The sequence below is a fragment of the Notechis scutatus genome, chromosome 5, assembly GCF_049901735.1.
Source record: "Notechis scutatus isolate UNSWTSFEM ecotype Mainland chromosome 5, rNotScu1.2, whole genome shotgun sequence".
NCBI lineage: Eukaryota > Metazoa > Chordata > Lepidosauria > Squamata > Elapidae > Notechis > Notechis scutatus.
In genome coordinates this window covers 47,467,644-47,488,429 of record NC_142013.1, presented here as the reverse complement: position 1 = coordinate 47,488,429, position 20,786 = coordinate 47,467,644, and the positions used below count along the sequence as shown (strand labels likewise).

The 20,786-nt window shown below is 35.0% G+C and overlaps 1 long non-coding RNA gene across 1 annotated transcript in view; it reads right to left on the bottom strand.

The window, feature by feature from the left end:
• Window positions 1-2,783: 2,783 nt before the first annotated feature.
• LOC148130468 (uncharacterized) overlaps window positions 2,784-20,786 on the bottom strand; it is a 40,726-nt gene continuing 22,723 nt past the window's right edge. The window contains exon 3 of the long non-coding RNA XR_015749974.1: window positions 2,784-2,865. This is a non-coding gene — a long non-coding RNA (uncharacterized LOC148130468). The remainder of the gene's footprint in view (window positions 2,866-20,786) is intronic.

The window sequence follows — 20,786 nt, the reverse complement described above, 5'->3', positions numbered from 1 at the left end:
TCTTATTCATTCATCAATATCCCTCCTACAAAGGTATATGCACATTGATGTAAATATATCTGTCTGACTTATTTTTTCAGATAGAAAGAAGGGAAAGCACACCATTGGAAATAATTCTATTATATCATTTTGGCCGATGAATTTAGATTGGTCTGATGATTATAAAACATATGAGCCAAGGATTATCCAATCCTATTGGACTAAAATATTAAAGAATGTAGTAATCTTAACAAAATGGTCAGTTAAATGGTCTCCTTGACTTACCAGATAATCTTGAAATCAAATGTATTTTTAAAAAAAAAGCACGCATTTTTAAAAACAAAATCTATACTTTTAAATTTTGGTTTATCCTACCCTATCAAACCTATCAAATATCTGAAATTTTCTTATCTTTCTTTTTATGAATTGAAAAATACAGGAAGACCATTATAAGTAGCAACAGTAATTTTAAGAATTATGTCTAAAAACCCATTTTAATTATTTTTCAATTACCCTTGCATTCAAGATTTTCACATCTCTTTCTCTCACTCACTCACTCATATACACACATTATAGATGCACTGAATTCAATCAGCAGCAATTTATACATATATTTATATCACATGTTTCTTTAAATATGTTTCTTTAAAGCCATTGATAGGAAATTATGCTTTCTTTCTTATTGTTTATCTCTCTTAGCAATTAAAATTAATGAGATCATTTAATTATAATCAGCCTAATTATTATGCAGTAAAGCATAATCTGTGAGATGCTGTGAGGTAGGAAATGAGAGATCAGTTGGTGTGCAAGGAAGTCATTATCCAGCCATAGATAAACTTTATTCATGGTTGGCCCATCACTTCTAAAGATCATCAAGCCAAATGAAGTTTTGCTCATTATATAATCATGAGATTTGGGGTTCTCCTTCTCTTTTTCTTTTCCTGCATCAATGTTAGAAATGTATTTATATACCCTGTAAACTTGGCAGTTATGATCAGGTAAACTAAAATGGAAGGTCTACAATGAATAACGATATGTGAAAAGTATACAGAGTCAATTATGTTTTTGTATATATAATCGCTATTGCTTTCTGGCTTATTCATAGTTATAAGGAATTGGAGCCTTGAAAATAAGTTTCTATTAAAGCTTCATCCAATTAAAACATTGTTTCAGTACACTGAAACAATCTTCTCCTTTAAAATGCCAGATTGGAGTGGATGCATGACTCCATGCACAGAAGTCCTTTCAACAAGCTGTCTAGTTCTTCAAAAGCTCTAAATTGGTCTATTATTTAGTTGTGCAAATGGAAGAAGTGCTGATTAAGTTGAGCTGAGTAACATTCTAACCTCTCTTTAAAATAATAATACATGAATTCATGGCATTTCAGTTTTCTATAGCTAAATTATGTCAAAAGTACGATAGCTATTGTAGCCATCTTTATAAAAGTACTCCTTATTGTAAGAATCCATCTTAGAAATATATTTTACTTTTGCCAGTCAGAGAAGAAATCATGGCCATAAGTAATTAAACCAGAATGTTAAAAGAACTATTTTGAGCAATTTATAGGCCATTCTTTAAGATTATGTGTTTTGGGCACTTCATAGAATAACTAAAATAAAAAGAATATATTAGTAATATAGCAATAAATATGCAATCCTAATTGTAAATTAAGAGAATAAGAATATGGACGTTTAAAACAGAACCATCACAGTGATAAACCAAGTTTAGTGGTACTAAATCATAATATAATTTTAGGGATAAACCCCAAGAAGTAGGAATGAAAAAAATCTTTTGAAGAAGATAAGCAATTGGACTACGTAATGTGATTACTATCTTCCCAGCAGGCAACAGTGCCTAGGTGGTCTTGTTTTCCCATACTCACACTATACTTTTTCCACATACCAACTTATAACTCAAATGAAGAAGTTTCCTAAACATTGTAGACCAACTTTTCGGAATGTTTAGTGATTGTAATAAAAAAGTGATGACAAAAAGCATCAAACTTATTAATGTTGGAGTAGATTTTCTTGTAAATCTAGGCTTTTATAGTGTTCCATATATCAGCCCTTAAAGGCTTTTTAATCCAAGTCTGTAATTAAAACCTGTTTTCATGATTTTCATATGTAGCTCATATCAAAAGGAAACGTTTTTAATTTCCAAAATTTCTGATCATTATAGCATTAAATCCATGATCAGTTTTTGACTATCAATAAGGATTCCAATGCTTTTTTTTTAAATTGAGGTGTATGGACTAACCTAGATTTGATTTGAATTAAGAATTCAAATTTCAAAAATAGCTCAATTGTAACTGAACTGGACATTCGAGGTTCAGAGGGAGCAAGGTTCAAATCATTGTTCCAAGAAAACATTTTTTACAGAAGTTACCAGATGCTTTTCCTATTTTTTTTCAATTGGGGGAAGCAAGAACAATAGGAACTGATGCTCTTCAGAGTAAATTAACCTAACCTAGTTTCAAATTATATACTAACAGCAATGTGGATTGACCTGCATAAAGAATTTATAAACTATTCTAGTATAATAGTATAACATAATATTATTTATATCCTATAATAGCAATTAAATACTCATCATATAGAAGCATGGTAAATCATTATTTTTATAGGGGAATAAACAAATATCTTACTTTTGTTGACTAATGAAAAACTTTTTCTGCAGTAGGTCTACAATTATTCAAATAACTATTAGTGTGCTGTTAGGATGTTTCATTACTTAAACTGGTTTTTATATGTGTCAATAAGTTCTCATAGATCCATGCATTACTAGTATTCATTATTTATTTTTCAGGAAAAATGTATTTTACCATTTAATTCTTCATCTCCAAATTACATATGAGTTGAATCTTAGGGCTTGAATCATACAACTGGGCTTAAAGAAAGAAATGATAATTTATTCAGTGCCAGGCATAGACCACATTTTTTAAAAAATAGTACCAATAATAACAGTTCATTGTGACAATCTTCTGAGACAATTGAATGCTTGAGTTACAGGGAAATTACAGGGAGAGAGAAAGAGATTTCTTCAATTATTTTTAAATGATTATTTTAATCTTGTTCGTGAGCATTTAAAAAGCATATATGGAGATATATGCATATAATATACAAAAGGTGTAATATAGAAAACCAGTTCAGTGTAGTGGTTAAAGCATTGGGCTAGAAATCGAGAAACTATGAGTTCTGGTCCCTTGTTAGGCATAAAGCCAGTTGGGTGACCATAGGCCAGTCATTTTCTCTGAGCCCTAGGAAGCAGCAAATGGGAAACCACATTGGAAATTTTGTCAAGAAAACTGAAGGGCCTTGACCAAGCAGTTACAAGGAACGAAGACTGACTCAAAAGAGAGGGAAGGAAGGAAGGAAGGAAGGAAGGAAGGAAGGAAGGAAGGAAGGAAGGAAGGAAGGAAGGAAGGAAGGAAGGAAGGAATTTAACTCAACTAAATTTGGATAGAATTTAGAAGTTGGATTTTTGGATTTCCTTATTACTTCTTCAGTGTTTTCTCTCTTAATTAAAGCATTACTTAATACATTGCTTATCACAACTTTTGTTTATGATTTGTTATTAAGATTATTTTTTGTTAGGCTATTCTTCATACATGCAAAATGATTAGTGTATGAGTTGACATTAGTTCAGTGGAAGGTAATATATGCTGACATATAAGCTATTATTGAACATTGTGTGTTAATAGACATGGATTGAAGTTAGGTTAGTAGACTGAACATATAATGTCAGCTCCTCTGTTCTAGTTGACTTTATCTAGTTTGTTATTAGATAGTAATTTTTCATTATTGTCTATATTATTTTTGACAGGAGTTACAACTCAACATTTTGAAGGTATTTTAATTTAAACATTTTATGTTGCCAGTTTTCAAAATTTTGGAAGTCCTTTGTTTTGTTTGTTTGTTTAGGGAAAGCAGATTTAATTGATATTAATTTATATCAATTATTGATATTATTTGCATAACCAGACTACATTAATGAGTGATATACAGAACAAAAAATTTGAAGGTTATAGAAAAGCCGAAAAACATCAGGAAAAAAATCTTCCCTAAAAATTATATATTTTGGGAAGTCATATTCAAAAATTTGTCACTGAACAATTCAGACACAAGAAATGACATCAGTCTAATGACACTATTTCATCAAGACCTTTGGCGACTATTTTTTAAGAAGCAATTTAAAATGCTGCTAATAATCTTTAAACCACTAATTGCTTTGGCATTAGGATAAATCTGTAGACATAACAATATTTCATGAATTTCGACAGGCACTAACATTAAACTCAAAGGCTTTGTTCTCGGTTTGTCAAAAAAATAAAAATAATTAGCTTTACTTAGAATCAGTGCTGACACCAAGAATTTCTTCCCCTGGTTGAATTCTTATCTTTCAGCCTCAAAAGAGATGCTAAGCACTCTCTTATTCTTGCAAAGACTTTAATATCTTAACTGATACTGATGCCATGTTAGTTTTCAAAATACCTTTAACTGTTGTAAGCTGTTTCTGAGGGCTTATAAATTAGAATTATAAAATATAAATTAACAATATATTTGTAAAGAGATGATCAGTAAATCATACTTAGCTCTGATTCAATACTGGTCAGCCATTTTGGAGAAAGAAGAAACATCTGATAGATTTTTTTAATAACAAGTATTTTACTTTCTGCAATCAAGTTTGGAGCGGTTTACATTGAGTTTGTATCTGTTGTGTGCTCTTGTATTGTTGTGGTTGAAGCTGAAGTATTCATTGACAGGTAGGACATTGCAGTAGATAATTTTATATACTGTACTTAGATTGGACCGAAGGTGGTGTAGTTCTAGGTTTTCTAGGTCTAGAATTTCAAGTTTGGTGGCATAAGGTATTCTGCAAGGAGTAGAGGAGTGGAGAACTCTTCTTGTGAAATATTTCTGGACTTTCTCGACTGTATATCCGATATATGTAATGTGGATTCCAGACTGATGAGCTGTATTCAAGTATTGGTCTAGCAAATGTTTTGTATGCAATAGTTAGTAGTGTGAAATTACCGGAGAAAAAGCTACCAGGATTAGGTTAACAACTCTTAATGCCTTTTTGGCTGTGTAGTTACAGTGGGCTCTAGCATTTAGATCATTAGAGATGAGTAGTCCAAAGTCCATGACATAGTTGGGGTCATCAACAAGGTCTTGATTATTCAGCTTGTATTTTATTTTCTGAACTTTTTTTGCCGATATGTAAGATAGAGCATTTGTTTGTTGAGATTTGAAGTTGCTATTTGTTTGACCATTCTGACACATAATTGAGGTCTTTTTGAAGGGTTGCAGTATTGTCTGTGGTGTTTACATCACCGGCGAAAAGAACGCAGTTGCTCTTAATATGATCAAAGAGGTCATTTATGTAGAGTATGAAGAGAGTTGGTCCTAGAACACTGTCTTGGGGTACACCACTGTTGACAGGTACGGGATTTGATAGGGTGTTTCCTATTTTGACCATTTGTTGCCTGTTTGACAGGAATGCATCTATCCAGTTATGCAGTGATGCATGTCCAGAGATGCCATAAGATTTTAGTTTTAGGAGTAGTTTGTCGTGTACATTGAATTAAAGACTTTACAGAAGTCTATGTAAATAGCATCAATTGCTTTGACCTGATCGAGTTCTGTAGCCCATATATTTTTGCAGTGTAGGAGTTGCAGGATAATTTTTTTCTGAAACCAAATTGTTTGTTAGCAAGTAGGTTGTTTGTCTCTAAGTGGAAGATAATGGATTGGTTAAGAATTGATTCCATGACTTTACAGGTCACACAGCATAAAGAGATTGGTCTGTAATTTTCAACTAGGCTGGAGTCTCCCTTTTTGAAGATGGGAATGACCATGACTAGTGACCATAGGTTTGGCAAGGAGCTGGTCCTGAAAGATTTTTCAAAGATCATGCTTAGAAGTTCTGCTATGGCAGTGGATAACTTTTTTAAGAAGTAGGCACATATTCCGTCCAGTCCAATAGATAGAGATGGTTTTAGATTGCGTAATGCTTTTTCAATATTATCTTCTGTAAAATAGAAAAATTGATATGTATTAGATCATTGTAGTTGTCTGTGGTTCGACTAGGAAATATTGGGCATGATTCATTGCTGTTTACAAATACTGAGCCAAAGAATGTGTTAAAGAGGTTGGCTTTAATGATGTCATTGTTACAATCTTTACCGTTATGTCCTTTCAGGGGTGGGATGGACCTTGAGTCTTTAAGTTTATTGTTTACAAAATTGTAGAAAGATGGAATTGGTGCATAGAAGTTTTTTCTCTTGCTTATTGTGATAATTGGTGCATTCAGTCTTTATCTGGTGGCATAATTTTTTGCATTAGCTTTTAAAGTTGGCAATGTGACCAGATTTGTTTTTCCGCCAAAGGGATTTCTTTTTGGATTGGAGCTTCCTTATTGTTATGGGTAATTTGGTTTTTTTATTTTTTTTATTTTGGGGTTTTGTTATTGGTACATATAGTTTGATGACTCTTTTGACTTCAAGTAAAAATATGTTGTAATGGTCTTCTACAGTATTGCATCCAGTGAATAGAATTTGCCATTGAGAGATGAGAAATCATTGTTTATAAGATCATAGTTGCCTTATTTGAAGTTATAATTGGGTATCCCATCATTATGATGATTTTTGTGAGGACATATGTTGAGACAAAAGTCAATCATGCTGTGGTCACTGTTGGAGAATGGTCTTTTATTTGTATATTTATATTTGTGTGTGTGTGTGTGTGTGTGTATGTGTGTGTGTGTGTGTGTATCTTTGGTTATTTGGGTTTTCTCCCGCGTAAGTTTGGAAGTATCTAGGCAACGTTTCGATGAAGTCTCATTCATCATCTTCAGGCTTGTGTCTTCGGCTCTGTGCTTCTCAGAGTGATTTGTGAGGTCACATAAAATGGAAGCTCTTTGGACTTCAAGTTTTTCATAAGTCCTGGTCAGATGGTGGGTTTCCTCCCCGTAGAGGTGCAATATTTGTTTTCTGAGGTTCTCGCGGGTACTTGTATGTGGATCTTTGGTTATTCGGGTTTTCTCCCGCGTAAGATTGGAAGTATCTAGGCAATGTTTCGATGAAGTCTCATTCACTCTGAGAAGCACAGAGCCGAAGACACAAGCCTGAAGATGATGAATGAGACTTCATCGAAACATTGCCTAGATACTTCCATCTTACGCGGAGAAAACCCGAATAACCAAAGATCCACATACAAATACCCGCGAGAACCTCAGTATGTATGTATGTATGTATGTGTGTATATATATATATATATATATATATATATATATATATATATATATATATATATATATATATATATATATGGATCTTTGGTTATTCGGGTTTTCTCCCGCGTAAGATTCAAAGTATCTAGGCAACGTTTCGGCGAGGTCCCACTCGCCATCTTCAGGCTGGTGCTTTCGGCTTAGTGCCAGTGCAAGCAGTGTGTGACCGGAGCTGCCATCTCTATATATACAAGTGGTGGGGGATGGTGTGCTGGGCTGGTTGGCTGTGCTGCAGCCTCTTGATTGGTTGATGGAGTTGATGTTGGTATAATGGGCTGTGTAATGGCCTTTTGTTGTAGAGATATCCTGGATCTTGTGCTGTCATCTCCTGGGTCGTTAGCCTCTTGTGTTTTAACGGCTTGGGTAATGGGTTGTGTGATGGGCTTGTGAGTTCTTTTGTTGTGGTATCTTGGGTCTTGCGTTGTAATCTCCTGGGTCGTTTGTGTTTTGATCTCTTTTCCATTAGCCTCCTGTGTAGTAACAGCTTGGGTAATGGGTTGTGTGATGACCTTGTGAGATTTATTGCTGTGGTATCCTTGGTCTTGTGCTGTGATATCCTGGGTCATTTGCTGTGTTGTGACTTCTTGAGTTCTTGAGGTGTAATTTCTTGAGTTTTCTGATGTGATGTCCTGAGCGGGTGGCTGTGATGTAGCATTTTGGGTTTTTAATATGGCTTTGAGTTTGGGGTCTGGGTCTGTGTTCGTTTGGCTTCGAGTTCGTGGTCGTGCCACATCTTCATGGTGGGGGTCTTACGCGGGAGAAAACCCGAATAACCAAAGATCCACATACAAATACCCGCGAGAACCTCAGAAAACATATATATATATATATATATATATACCACTGTAAAAGTCTGACTCACAGACGGACACAATACAGAAGCCTGATGATGGCAGATGAGATTCTGCTGAAACGTTGCTACAACTTTAAAAGAACAACTACAATGACGTGGGAAAATACCCAACCAAGCCTAACACCATACATGTAAGTACCCATGAAAACCTAAGAAAACATATATATATATATATATATATATATATATATATATATATATATATATATATATATGGTATTCGGCTTGGTTCGGGTATTTTCCCACGTCATTGTAGTTGTTCTTTTAAAGTTGTAGCAACGTTTCAGCAGAATCTCATCTGCCATCATCAGGCTTCTGTATTGTGTCCGTCTGTGAGTCAGACTTTTACAGTGGTTTCAGATTTAAATTTGGGGCAGCCTATTGCTGTGCCAGAATGGTTTTTTCTTCATCCTGATTGGTTGGGAGTCTTGGTCTGTGTTTATTGGTCTCGGAGTTTGCTGTGTTCTGCTTGATTGGTGTCTCTAATATCTTCTGTCTGTTTTTTGGCTCTTTTTGTATCTTGATTGGCTGGCAGCATTGTGTTGCTTTATTGGAGGCCTTTAGTGCAGCTTGGCTCGGGTAAATGGACGGCTATCATTAGTTAGGAAGCTGGGTTTCATCTGGGTGCCTGGTTGGGATGTGTTTGAGCTGGAAGTATCAGGGGGATCTGTTTGTGCCCAGGTGTTTGCCTGGCTTGTGGTGTGGAGATTTTTTGTTTGTGAGTGCAGGCTTCCAAATGATTGACAGCCTGGTGGAATCATCTCTTCTATTCATGCTTTCTGGTCTTTTTTCAATCTCTATGGCTTCTCTGATGATTCTGTGATTAGGGTTTTCTATAGTGGCCAGGGTTTTGGTGCCATTGAAGTTGATGCTATGACCTGTGGCTTCCATGTGTTGGACTAGTGAGGAAGTGTGTTCCAGCTTTTTGACTGCATTTTTCTGTTCATCCAGGTGGGTGCCAAGCTGCACTAAAGGCCTCCAATAAAGCAACACAATGCTGCCAGCCAATCAAGATACAAAAAGAGCCAAAAAAACAGACAGAAGATATTAGAGACACCAATCAAGCAGAACACAGCAAACTCCGAGACCAATAAACACAGACCAAGACTCCCAACCAATCAGGATGAAGAAAAAACCATTCTGGCACAGCAATAGGCTGCCCCAAATTTAAATCTGAAACCACTGTAAAAGTCTGACTCACAGACGGACACAATACAGAAGCCTGATGATGGCAGATGAGATTCTGCTGAAACGTTGCTACAACTTTAAAAGAACAACTACAATGACGTGGGAAAATACCGAACCAAGCCGAATACCATACGTGTAAGTACCCATGAAAACTTAAGAATATATATAATATATATATATATATATATATATATATATATATATATATATATATATATATATATATATATATGTGGATCTTTGGTTATTCGGGTTTTCTCCCGCGTAAGATTCAAAGTGTCTAGGCAACGTTTCGGCGAGGTCCCACTCGCCATCTTCAGGCTGGTGCTTTCGGCTTAGTGCCAGTGCAAGCAGTGTGTGACCGGAGCTGCCATCTCTATATATACAAGTGGTGGGGGATGGTGTGCTGGGCTGGTTGGCTGTGCTGCAGCCTCTTGATTGGTTGATGGAGTTGATGTTGGTATAATGGGCTGTGTAATGGCCTTTTGTTGTAGAGATATCCTGGATCTTGTGCTGTCATCTCCTGGGTCGTTAGCCTCTTGTGTTTTAACGGCTTGGGTAATGGGTTGTGTGATGGGCTTGTGAGTTCTTTTGTTGTGGTATCCTGGGTCTTGCGTTGTAATCTCCTGGGTCGTTTGTGTTTTGATCTCTTTTCGATTAGCCTCCTGTGTAGTGCTTGCACTGGCACTAAGCAGCACCAGCCTGAAGATGGCGAGTGGGACCTCGCCGAAACGTTGCCTAGACACTTTGAATCTTACGCGGGAGAAAACCCGAATAACCAAAGATCCACATACAAATACCCGAGAACCTCAGAAAATATATATATATATATATATATATATATATATATATATATATATATATATATATATATATATATATATATATATATATATATTCTTAAGTTTTCAGCGGTACTTACATGTATGGTGTTCGGCTTGGTTCGGGTATTTTCCCACGTCATTGTAGTTCTTTTAAAGTTGTAGCAACGTTTCAGCAGAATCTCATCTGCCATCATCAGGCTTCTGTATAGTGTTCATCTGTGAGTCAGACTTTTACAGTGGTTTCAGATTTAAATTTGGGGCAGCCTATTGCTGTGCCAGAATGGTTTTTTCTTCATCCTGATTGGTTGGGAGTCTTGGTCTGTGTTTATTGGTCTCGGAGTTTGCTGTGTTCTGCTTGATTGGTGTCTCTAATATCTTCTGTCTGTTTTTTGGCTCTTTTTGTATCTTGATATATATATATTTGGGTTTTCTCCCACATAAAATTGGAAGTATCTAGGCGACATTTTGATGAAGTCTCATTCATCATCTTCAGGCTTGTGTCTTCAGCTTTGTGCTTCTCGGAGTAAGCTTACATACAAATACTCCACATACAAATACCCGCGAAAACCTCAGAATATATATGAGGCAGTTGTTAAGTCTAGTGTTGTTGGTTACTAGTTGTTCCAGTCCCAGATTTGTTACAGCATTGTAGAAGTTGCATGTATGGGTTCAGTTGTACTTTCATTTAAGGTCCAATTAATACGAGGTAAATTGAAGTCACCAAGAAAGATAAGAGTATGTGGGCAGGAGGTTGCCCATGTTAGTAGTGAATTTAACTTGTTTACATGTTCAATGTCATAATCAGGGACTCTGTAACATAATAAGAATCAAAATGTGATATTTAAGGACAGTTCACAGATGCTGGTCTCAAGAAGAGCAAGCTCCTGGGTAACTTGGATGTTTTTTAGATGTAGGGACTTTTTATAGAAGATAGCAACACCACCTCCTCTATGGATTTCACAATCTGATCGCTAAACGTAATAGTTTCTTACTGTGGTAATGGAGTCTGGGAGAGATGTGTTGAGCCATGTTTCACAGACAAATATGATGTTGAATTTAGCTGTATTTAGTAAGAGGAGAAATTCAGGTATTTTATTTACGAGGCTTCTTGCATTGAGTAGCTTGCATGTAAGGCCAATTGTAGTTGGAATCAAGGTAATTAGGGGAGTGCGTGTATGTATGTGTATGTGTATGTATGTGTATATATATATATATGTGTGTGTGTGTGTGTGTGTGTGTGTGCATTAGAAAATCCAAATGTCAGCTCAAAAATAAATATGTTATGGAAAAGTATTTAGAAAGGGTCCAAGTTCAAATGTTTTTATTGATCTTTCTGAATACAACCTTGTAAGGACTACTGGGGTGGGAGGGAGTTGTTGAGGTATTATATATTTTAGAGTAAAATATATTCATTCAACTACTTGATGGGATTCTATGACAGACTAAGCCAAAAAACAAAACAAAATGGAAAAAAATTTTTTTATCTCTAGAGCTTTACCACTTCATAAAAAATCCACATTTAAAAAAAATCTATGACAGTGAGTTGTAGCTCCACATTAGTCACAAAGCTGGTGGCTTGTTTTTGGCTCTGTCTGTCTCTTTCTCTCTCTCTCCCTCCCTTCCTCCCTCCCTCTCTCCCTCTCTCTCTCTCTCTTTCTCTTTCCCCTCAGAAGAAGGAAATGGCAAATCATTTTTGAAAAAAACAAAGCCAACAAAAATGCAAAGATTCACCCAGGCAATCATCAGGAATCAACATTTACTGAAAAGGATGCACACATATATCCTATATATAAAACATCACAATAAAAATGTGTTGACGAACAATGAAAATAAAGGATACAAGTAAACTGAACCAGTGAAAGTTTCAGGCAGGGACATTATCCATGGGTACCAAAACATCAATAACATCAAATGATAGGCAAATAAAACTGTAACCTTTTATGTGATTCATAATTTACTACATATATTAAAAAGGTGGTTGGACTTTAATAGGCCAATGATACATTTTGGTATCCATTAACAACTCCTGATTTGGGGTAAATTGCTTTATACCTGCAAGACTTTCTATATTTTTCCCTAAAATTAAAAAGAAAACCGGAATGCATTTTGGCATGCAAGGTTTTTGAAAACAAATTACTGCAAATTACTAATTATTTGAGAGCCAGTTTGATGTAGTAGCAAAGGCATCAAGTTTGAAACTGAGAGAGTCTGAGGTCCAATCCCACACTGGGCATGAGGTCAGCTGGTGACCTTGGGCCAGTCATTTATTCTCAGTCCTAGGAAGATGGCTATAGAAAACCATTTTTGAAAAACCTTGCCAAGAAAATTGCAGGGACTTGTCCTTGGAGTTTCACAGAATTGAATAAGAGTTAATGGGAGAGAAAAACATACTTGGGCTTAACATGAATCCAGAGGCACACATAAGTTCCCATATATGTAGGACTCAGATCTCAAGGTTACAATTTACAAACATTTCTAAATGTTTTTAAGACTAAATCTATGTATTAATAAATTACTGATGCCCTGAGTTAATTTATTTTTTTTAAAGCCTTTTTCCGTAAAATATTATTTTATATTGAGATATAATTATTGATACAATATGTTCCTCTACCTTCTTTGACTCTATTACCTTTAATTTTTTTCTCTTTTTCATTGTTCTTGTGCTATAGTTCCCTTTTCTAAGATAAAAAAGAATGAGAAACAATAATAGTGTGTAAAGTGAATCAATATCACCAAGGTATTTTATGAAGTGCAGTATTATGCAATATTGCAGTATTGTCAGGTTAATTTTGGAGTGCAAAACTAAAGATCATTAATTTAAAAAAAAAAACCTTTAATGAGATCCACTGGGGAGTGATCAAGGGGAGGAACCTATACTTCAGTTTAAAAAGTAAGGATTAGAGATTATTCAAATAAAAAACATACATCAAAATAACAGCTAAGAAAATATTCAGATTTTAAAAATCTGAACAGGGTTATATTAGTTAAGGCTCATTATTGTGGTTGCTTTACAATAATAGGGACAATCAACCATTTCTAAAGCATAGGAACTGATTTCATTGTCAACAACTGATCAGCTGAAAGTTATGTTCTTCACCTTAAACTTTGCTGTTGCTTGCTGTTTTTTTATTGTCCAATGTGCAGATGGAGGAATGCCCTCTCATTTCAAACTACTCTAATCTTTGGACTCTTTGGTGCTCTTTTAGCTTTATTGTTTGCTTCTTATATTTTATGTTTCAGTGGCTAATGATGTTACCGTGTTATATAAAATGTAAAGTATTGTTGTTTTTTTAAAAAATGTGATTTCATCTCATTTTCTTTGAAGAATCTCATAGTCCCCCCCCCCCCCTTCCTATGTCTAAAAATATCAACATAAAAGGTAGATTAATGTTATCAAAACACTATTTAGTTTAAGGGAAGAAAAGTTCCACCCTGCATTTTTGTATATTTTCTACTATCAATTATTTTCTGGTTATTTTTAATATCATTTAATGTATTAAAAAGGTAATAATTATAGTTTCAATACTGTTTGTTTTCTCTGTTTCAGGTTACACATTAAATCCTTCCATCTGTCTACACTTTAAATAGAATCTGATTTTTAACTCTTGCACTGGCTTAATTTTAGACATAATAAAAGAGACCAGAGTGCGAGGGAGTGGGGAAAATATACTCTATGCTGCCAAGCAATAATTTGGGATAAAAAGTGAGGACAGGAAGCATATAGATGGGGTGACTATGAAAGGTATTTTTGTAGTATATACATTTATTTGCAACATAGCTTTTAGCAAAATAAGGAGATTGAGCTTTACAATTTATTGAGATGATACATTCATCTAACACATAAGCAGTAAAATCATATTATGATAATTATCAAGTAGAATGCAGTACCACAAAAGTTAGTAAAAAGGATAGAGAATGGATTTGGAACATAAGATATGCAAATTTGGTAGACATTTTTCAGAGGAGATTCTTGATGGATGTAGTAGTTCATAATTCTTGAAAAAAGTGGAAGAAGCTATTACACCACATAACCCCTGCGGAGTCCTCAGAATTACTATATATAATTGATTTATTGAAAATGATTTATTCGTAAAATCAGTGATGAATGAGTCACAACTTTTCTGCATACAGTCTTGCTAGACAGAATATACAGTTGTCCAGAACTGACCATAGAACATCTTAATATGACAATTAAAACTCTTACTAACTCAATTGAATATATACTTCTCTTTTTACCACATTTCTGAGTTCTGCATATATATATATATATATATATAAATTTCAATAACTATCTTGCATTAATTGACATAATATTTTGCTTATTACTGCACCTGCTCACTTCTTCTCTAATGCAATCATGCATTTTTCATACAATTATTTATTACTTGTGCGGCTTCCAATAGTTTAAAAATAAAATATGCTGTCAGAATCCTAACTGGTTTAAATAAAAAATATTCCACCCCAAGTAGATTGGAGGAAACATAACAAACAAAAGCATTATTACCACAGTTCAGAACTTCATTAAAATAAGTGCAGCTATGCTATATATATTAGAGAAATCATAAAAAATCTCACAAATCTCTTTAACTATCATACTTTTAACAATATATTGACATGTATAGGACATCTAATATTGATATATTACATTGGTAGTGTAGAGATATAATGAGAGATGGAATGTGAGATGTGGGACTGATACTTCATACCAATTTCATGTTCCATTTCCTTGATTCAGCTCCTGTAGTACCCAGTCAGCAGAACTTCTGGAGCCCTGGAAAAATTTTGGTTACTGTTGCTAAACTGAACAGACCTCTATGATTTAATGGGTGACATGGAGGCTCTGTGATTTAATAAGCCTCTGTAATATAATGGGTGATGAGGAGGCTGTCTTCACATATATTACCAAAACTTGTTGGGCCTAGAAGGGGTATGCGTGTGATCCTTTCAGAGATATGCCCAACTATGTTTTGGATGTGGCACCAGCTAGGCTCCAGGGCAGTTGTGGACATATGATGATAATCATCTGGGAATTACTGCAAAAGTGCTGCATTCAACCAAATGTGAGTCCCTGAAATTAAGTTGGGCTTTAGTTATCAGTTAGAATTGTGCTGGAAAGCAACCTTCTGGAGAAGGTGGTAGAGGTGGTAAATTCTTCCTTGAATAAGGGGTTCCTTAATTCTTAAGGAGGATTTGGCTTGCTCCCTCCACAAGAGGCTATTGTCTGAACCCAATGGACTGGACAATGTTTGTCCAGGATATAACCTTCTCTTTTTAGAGAAAGCGATTGAGAAGGTAGTTGTACAGGATCTTGGATGAAGCACATTATTTAGATACTTTTTCAGTCTGGGATGCAGATGGTATTGAGCAGTAGACTTCAAATGAACTCTGGCAATACTCAGTGGCTCTGGATTTTAGGCCCTCTGATTCTTGGACTATATGATTTCTGTTTCTGGATGTGGTTGCACTGTCTTAAGCAGATCCCATATGTAATCTGAAGTTCCTCCTGGATGGATGATTCCTGGTTGAGGAACAGGTGGCAGTCATGGTTATGAGAACTTTCATACACCTTCAAATTGTATGCAAATTGTACCCATTCCTACTTTGGGGGACTCAATTCCCAGTTGTACTAATGTAGTGTGCTCTACATGGACTGCCCTTGAAACATAACCAGAAGCTTCAACTTGTGTAAAATGCAGTGGTGCAGGCAGTTGTGTGTATTTCTGTTCTACAGGCTTACCAGTTTGTTTCTGGGTCCAATTCAAGTTGGTTTTGATTTTTAAAGCCCTACATGACTTGGCACTGGGTTATCTGGAAAATCATATTTTGCCAATTGCATCTGCCCATTCCATCAGACCTAAAATTCTATTGTATTTATTAGATGGTTTATCTGATTAATTTAATTCCCATTTCATTAAAAATGATTAATACTATTGCAGCTATTGACTAGAAAATTGTTGTTAATATTAATAGCAGCAGCAAACCACCAAAAACATATTTGATCAAAATAGTACTCCATTTTGTGCAACTTTGGATTAAATAACCCAAGATGATGCTATTCAATTTTTATTAGTTATACTGAAATTGTTCATTGCCTGATGCAATAAGATTAATTTTATTAGGGTTCTTCAAAGTGGTAGAGTAAATCTTATGCAGAAATATTTCCAGGATTAAGAGCTTGATCTGAAAGAAGATAAGTGTGAATTCATCAAACCTTCTTCTTACTAGACTTAGCTATATAAGTGGTCATTAGTCTACTTGCTTCACTGAACTAATAAACTGTAGCCATTGCTTGGAATAAGCAGAAGATAGGAAAAGTAATAAGAAAAAATTTATCTTAAAACTACCTATATTTTACAACAAAAACATACTGATGAAAAATTGTTTGTAGTCTTTGGCATAATTATTGCCCAACTGCTACCTTGTGCTGCATATTAAAATCAAATTTAGGGTATTCTTTTTATCTGATAACAGCAGCATTGCATAATTTTGACAGACTGCTTAAGATGAAGCTTGCAGATTAAAGACCAATATTTAACAGATGCACTGCATATTCTTTGAAAGTTGCATGGCTGGTGCAGATTAAAATTCAAATTTTCATACAGCCCTGACTTTATACATTCCATTGTAAAATATATGGAATAAAAATTTGAAAAGCTTGTTTTTTTCTGTATTATTCCAATGATTTTCTTGTTATTGTTGCTCTATTTTAAAGGCAGTCCATCAATCTAAATAATAATAAAATATTTTAACTGTAAAATGAAATATATAACATCATAAGCTACTGTGGTATAGCTACCATGCTTACTTAATGAGTAACAGATGATGTCATAAGCCATGATTACAATTTTGCAGTAATAAACCATTCCATCTTCTCTGGGTACCATAGCATCTCATATTTCTATATTGATCAGCCTATGTTGATAAATATATTTTATGGAGTGATTTAATTACAGACTTACACCTGAGCAGGTCTGTCACCTGGTACAATGATTACAGATATAGGCAACACATTTCCTTCAAGAGAATAGTGACAGATGTATACATGACAAACTACTACTAAAACTAAAATCTTATGGTATCTCTGGACACCTACATAACTGGATAGAAGCATTCCTGTCAGACAACAAATGGTCAAAATTGGGAGAATCCTATCAAATTCTGTACCTGTCGACAGTGGTGTCCCCCAAAGCAGTGTTTTAGGACCAACTCTCTTCATACTCTACATAAAAGACCTCTGTGGTCATATTAAGAGCAACTGTGTTCTCTTCGCTGATGATGTAAAGCTATTCAATACCACAGACAATACTGCTACCCTTCAAAAAGATCTTGACTATGTATCAGAATGGTCAATCAAATGGCAACTTCAAATTTCAACAAATAAATGCTCTGCCTTACATATTGGCAAAAAAATCAGAAAATAAAATACAAGCTAAATAATCAAGACCTTGTTGAGGATCCAAACTTTGTCAAGGACCTTGGAGTACTCATCTCTAATGATCTAAGTGCTAGAGCCCACTGTAACTACATAGCCAAAAGGCATTAAGAGTTGTTAATCTAATGCTACGTAGCTTCTTCTCTGGTAATATCACACTACTAACTAGAGCATACAAAACTTTTGCTAGACCTATACTTGAATACAGCTCATCAGTCTGGAACCCATATCATGTATCTGATATTAACACAATTAAAAAAGTCCAGAAATATTTCACAAGATGAGTTCTCCGCTCCTCTACTCATTGCAGAATACCTTATGCCACCAGACTTGAAACTCTAGACCTAGAAAACCTAGAACTATGCTGCCTCCAGTCCGATCTAATTATAATATATAAAATCATACATTGCAATGCCCTACCTATCAATGAATACTTCATCTTCAACCACAACAATACAAGAGCACACAATAGATACAAACTCAAAGTTAACTGAAATAAACTTGACGGCAGAAAATACGACTTCAGCAACAGAGTGGTCAATGTTTGGAATACTCTACCTGACTCTGTGGTTTATTCCCCAAACCCCAAAAACTTTAACCTTAGACTGTATATTATTGACCTCATCCCCTTCCTAAGAGGCCTATAGGGGGCGTGCATAAGCGCACCAATTGTGCCTACTGTCCTTGTCCTATTGTTTCTTTTTATTTTTCTTATAAGTATCTATCTCATGTATTCAAAACTATGTTTATTCTTATACCTGTATCTTGTAAGCGATTGACAAATCAAATAAAGACTAAATACTACAATATGTCTTCATGCAGAACATGGTTTTCTACCTGGAAAAATATGATCTACAAGTACCAGTTCCATGTCTCAACAGAGACCATTTCCTAATTCCTCACTTAGTAAGGGGGGGTAGACTACATGATGTGGCATGTGTGGGAAAAGACCATATTTCGTTTTGATTTTTTAAAGTACTGTGTGTATTTTTGGAAAAATAAAAGGCTAAATTTTTGAAGGTGCTGATCTCAGCATTCAAATGGGAGCTTAAAGAATCTTTATATGGTTAGAGTACCCTTCAGTATCCAGAGCAATGCAAGGTCATGATTTCCTTGTTGAAAAGAATGACTGCTTTTGACAAACTGTAATAAAATCTGTTGTCAGAGTTTTGATAAAAAAACAACAACAAAATATTTCTTCAGGCTAATATTGTTTGGCTGTCATAAGCACTATTATAATTCTAGCAAAGCTATTGTGAGGAAAACAGAAGAAATATCATGTAATATTTACCAGGCAGCCTATGAAATTGTGAATGTAGTCCTCTCCTTTAGATCCCAGCAAGGACCTAAGCAGATAATTGGTTTTATTTCTTGCTACATAAATACCAGTGGCTGGCTATTACCTAAAGGTTTTGCTTTATATTTTGCAGTCTCTGAATTAATGCTGCCTACAAAGAAAGTACACTTTTCTATTATTGCAATGACCTCTGCTGTCACAAATCTGATCTGGAATGTGACTGAGAATCCTTTCTATCAGAGAGCCCGTACAATTTTCATTGTGATCTAGTGGTGTTATACTTTAAACAGAGGCTGACTGCCAGTGACTGCAGTTCTGATTCATGGGATACAGACTGGCCATAAAGGAGCACTTACTATAAATAGTATATAACAACACTTATACATTTTAAGATCATACTGAGGATTTTGTATCAATTTCTCCTTTGAACTCTGTATGCTTGTATTATCAATAAGCTCTTGTGTTGATGTGTGATCATTTCTTCATCATTCTTCAACATACTGGAGATGAAAAAGTTATAAGGAATATTTACTGCATGTTTAGTCACATAGAAAGTTATAGCAGTAGAATTCCATTTTAAGAGAACACAAAACATGATTTTTTTTAAAAAAAATGTCCATGAAAATGGTGAAGACTTAGAAGGCTAGAGGCTTATGCCACTCATAAACCCACAAAAGTCAGCTTTCTAGAAATAATGAGTGTTTGGTTGGCATTGGTGGGCTGTCAAAATTCTCTGAAGAAAACCATGGAAAAATATTGTAGTAGAGAGCTACAATACACTATTTAAATATACATGGATATCTGACCAGAAGGAAAGGAGGTAGCTACTGCCTTCCAGAGTATTTTCCAAACAAGGTCTGCTATAAACATTCTGATAGTTCTTGTTTAATGACTGAAATTCGTCTCAGTGAAATAGTTGAAAAACGACATGTCACTAAGCAAACCATGTGACTGAGAGAAACAATGAAAATACTGTAGGTTCCTGCCATCTCATAAGCATAATGTATGCATAAGACTTATCAAAAATGTTTAAATGTAAAATAGTGGTGGAAAAGAAGATCTTAAAGTAGGGGAGCACATCAGAATATCCAGAGATTTGAAAAGATCTATCAATGAACCTATATGGATTAAATACTAATGATCAAGAAGTGGATACAGTTTATGGAGACGAGCTAGTAAAGAGCTCTTTCTACTTTGCTTCGGTCTAAATATCTCTGAACAACAGTATGAGCACAGTATGTTAAACAAATGCTCAGAAAAAAGAGAGTGGGAAATACGTAAACAAATTTTAGACAAATGGGTTAGACTCAGATGTAATGGCTTTGAATAAAGCAGAGTTTTACATTATCCTATCCAGCAATGTATCAACAGCATAAAATGAAAAGTTTTAATTTTCCTAGTAAAATAACAAGGTCCAGGATCCTCCTGGCTCCTGAGGATGAGGAGAAACACAATATCACATTGTTGAAACATATTAACTTCAGGCACACAATTTAAAATTACTAATGAGAAAAAGAAGGAATGTTTAGCCAGCTGGCAATACCCGGGGACACTGCCTCATAACACAGAGCAACCATTGCTATTCTTACTGGGTCACATTTGAACTGATTCTGAACTTTGCAGTGACCTAATTGTCACAAGAGAACTTTAAAAAAAAAGATGGCTTTTCACTCATGGAAAGTACATTGCTGATATCCACAGGCAACAAAAGTTTCAAATAAGAGTAAGACACATGACTGGTAGTCATAATTAATATGTCCTGAGACTTCTACATTGTGACTGGTTCTCCCTCGCCTGACAAGCTGCTGATTAACAAGGTAGCTGTGAAAATCAAATCCACATGAAGCTTATTGAACTTTGTCTGATGAAGGACAACAATGAGAATTATAAAGTACCACTTTTGTCAGCTTCTGTCTTTTCATT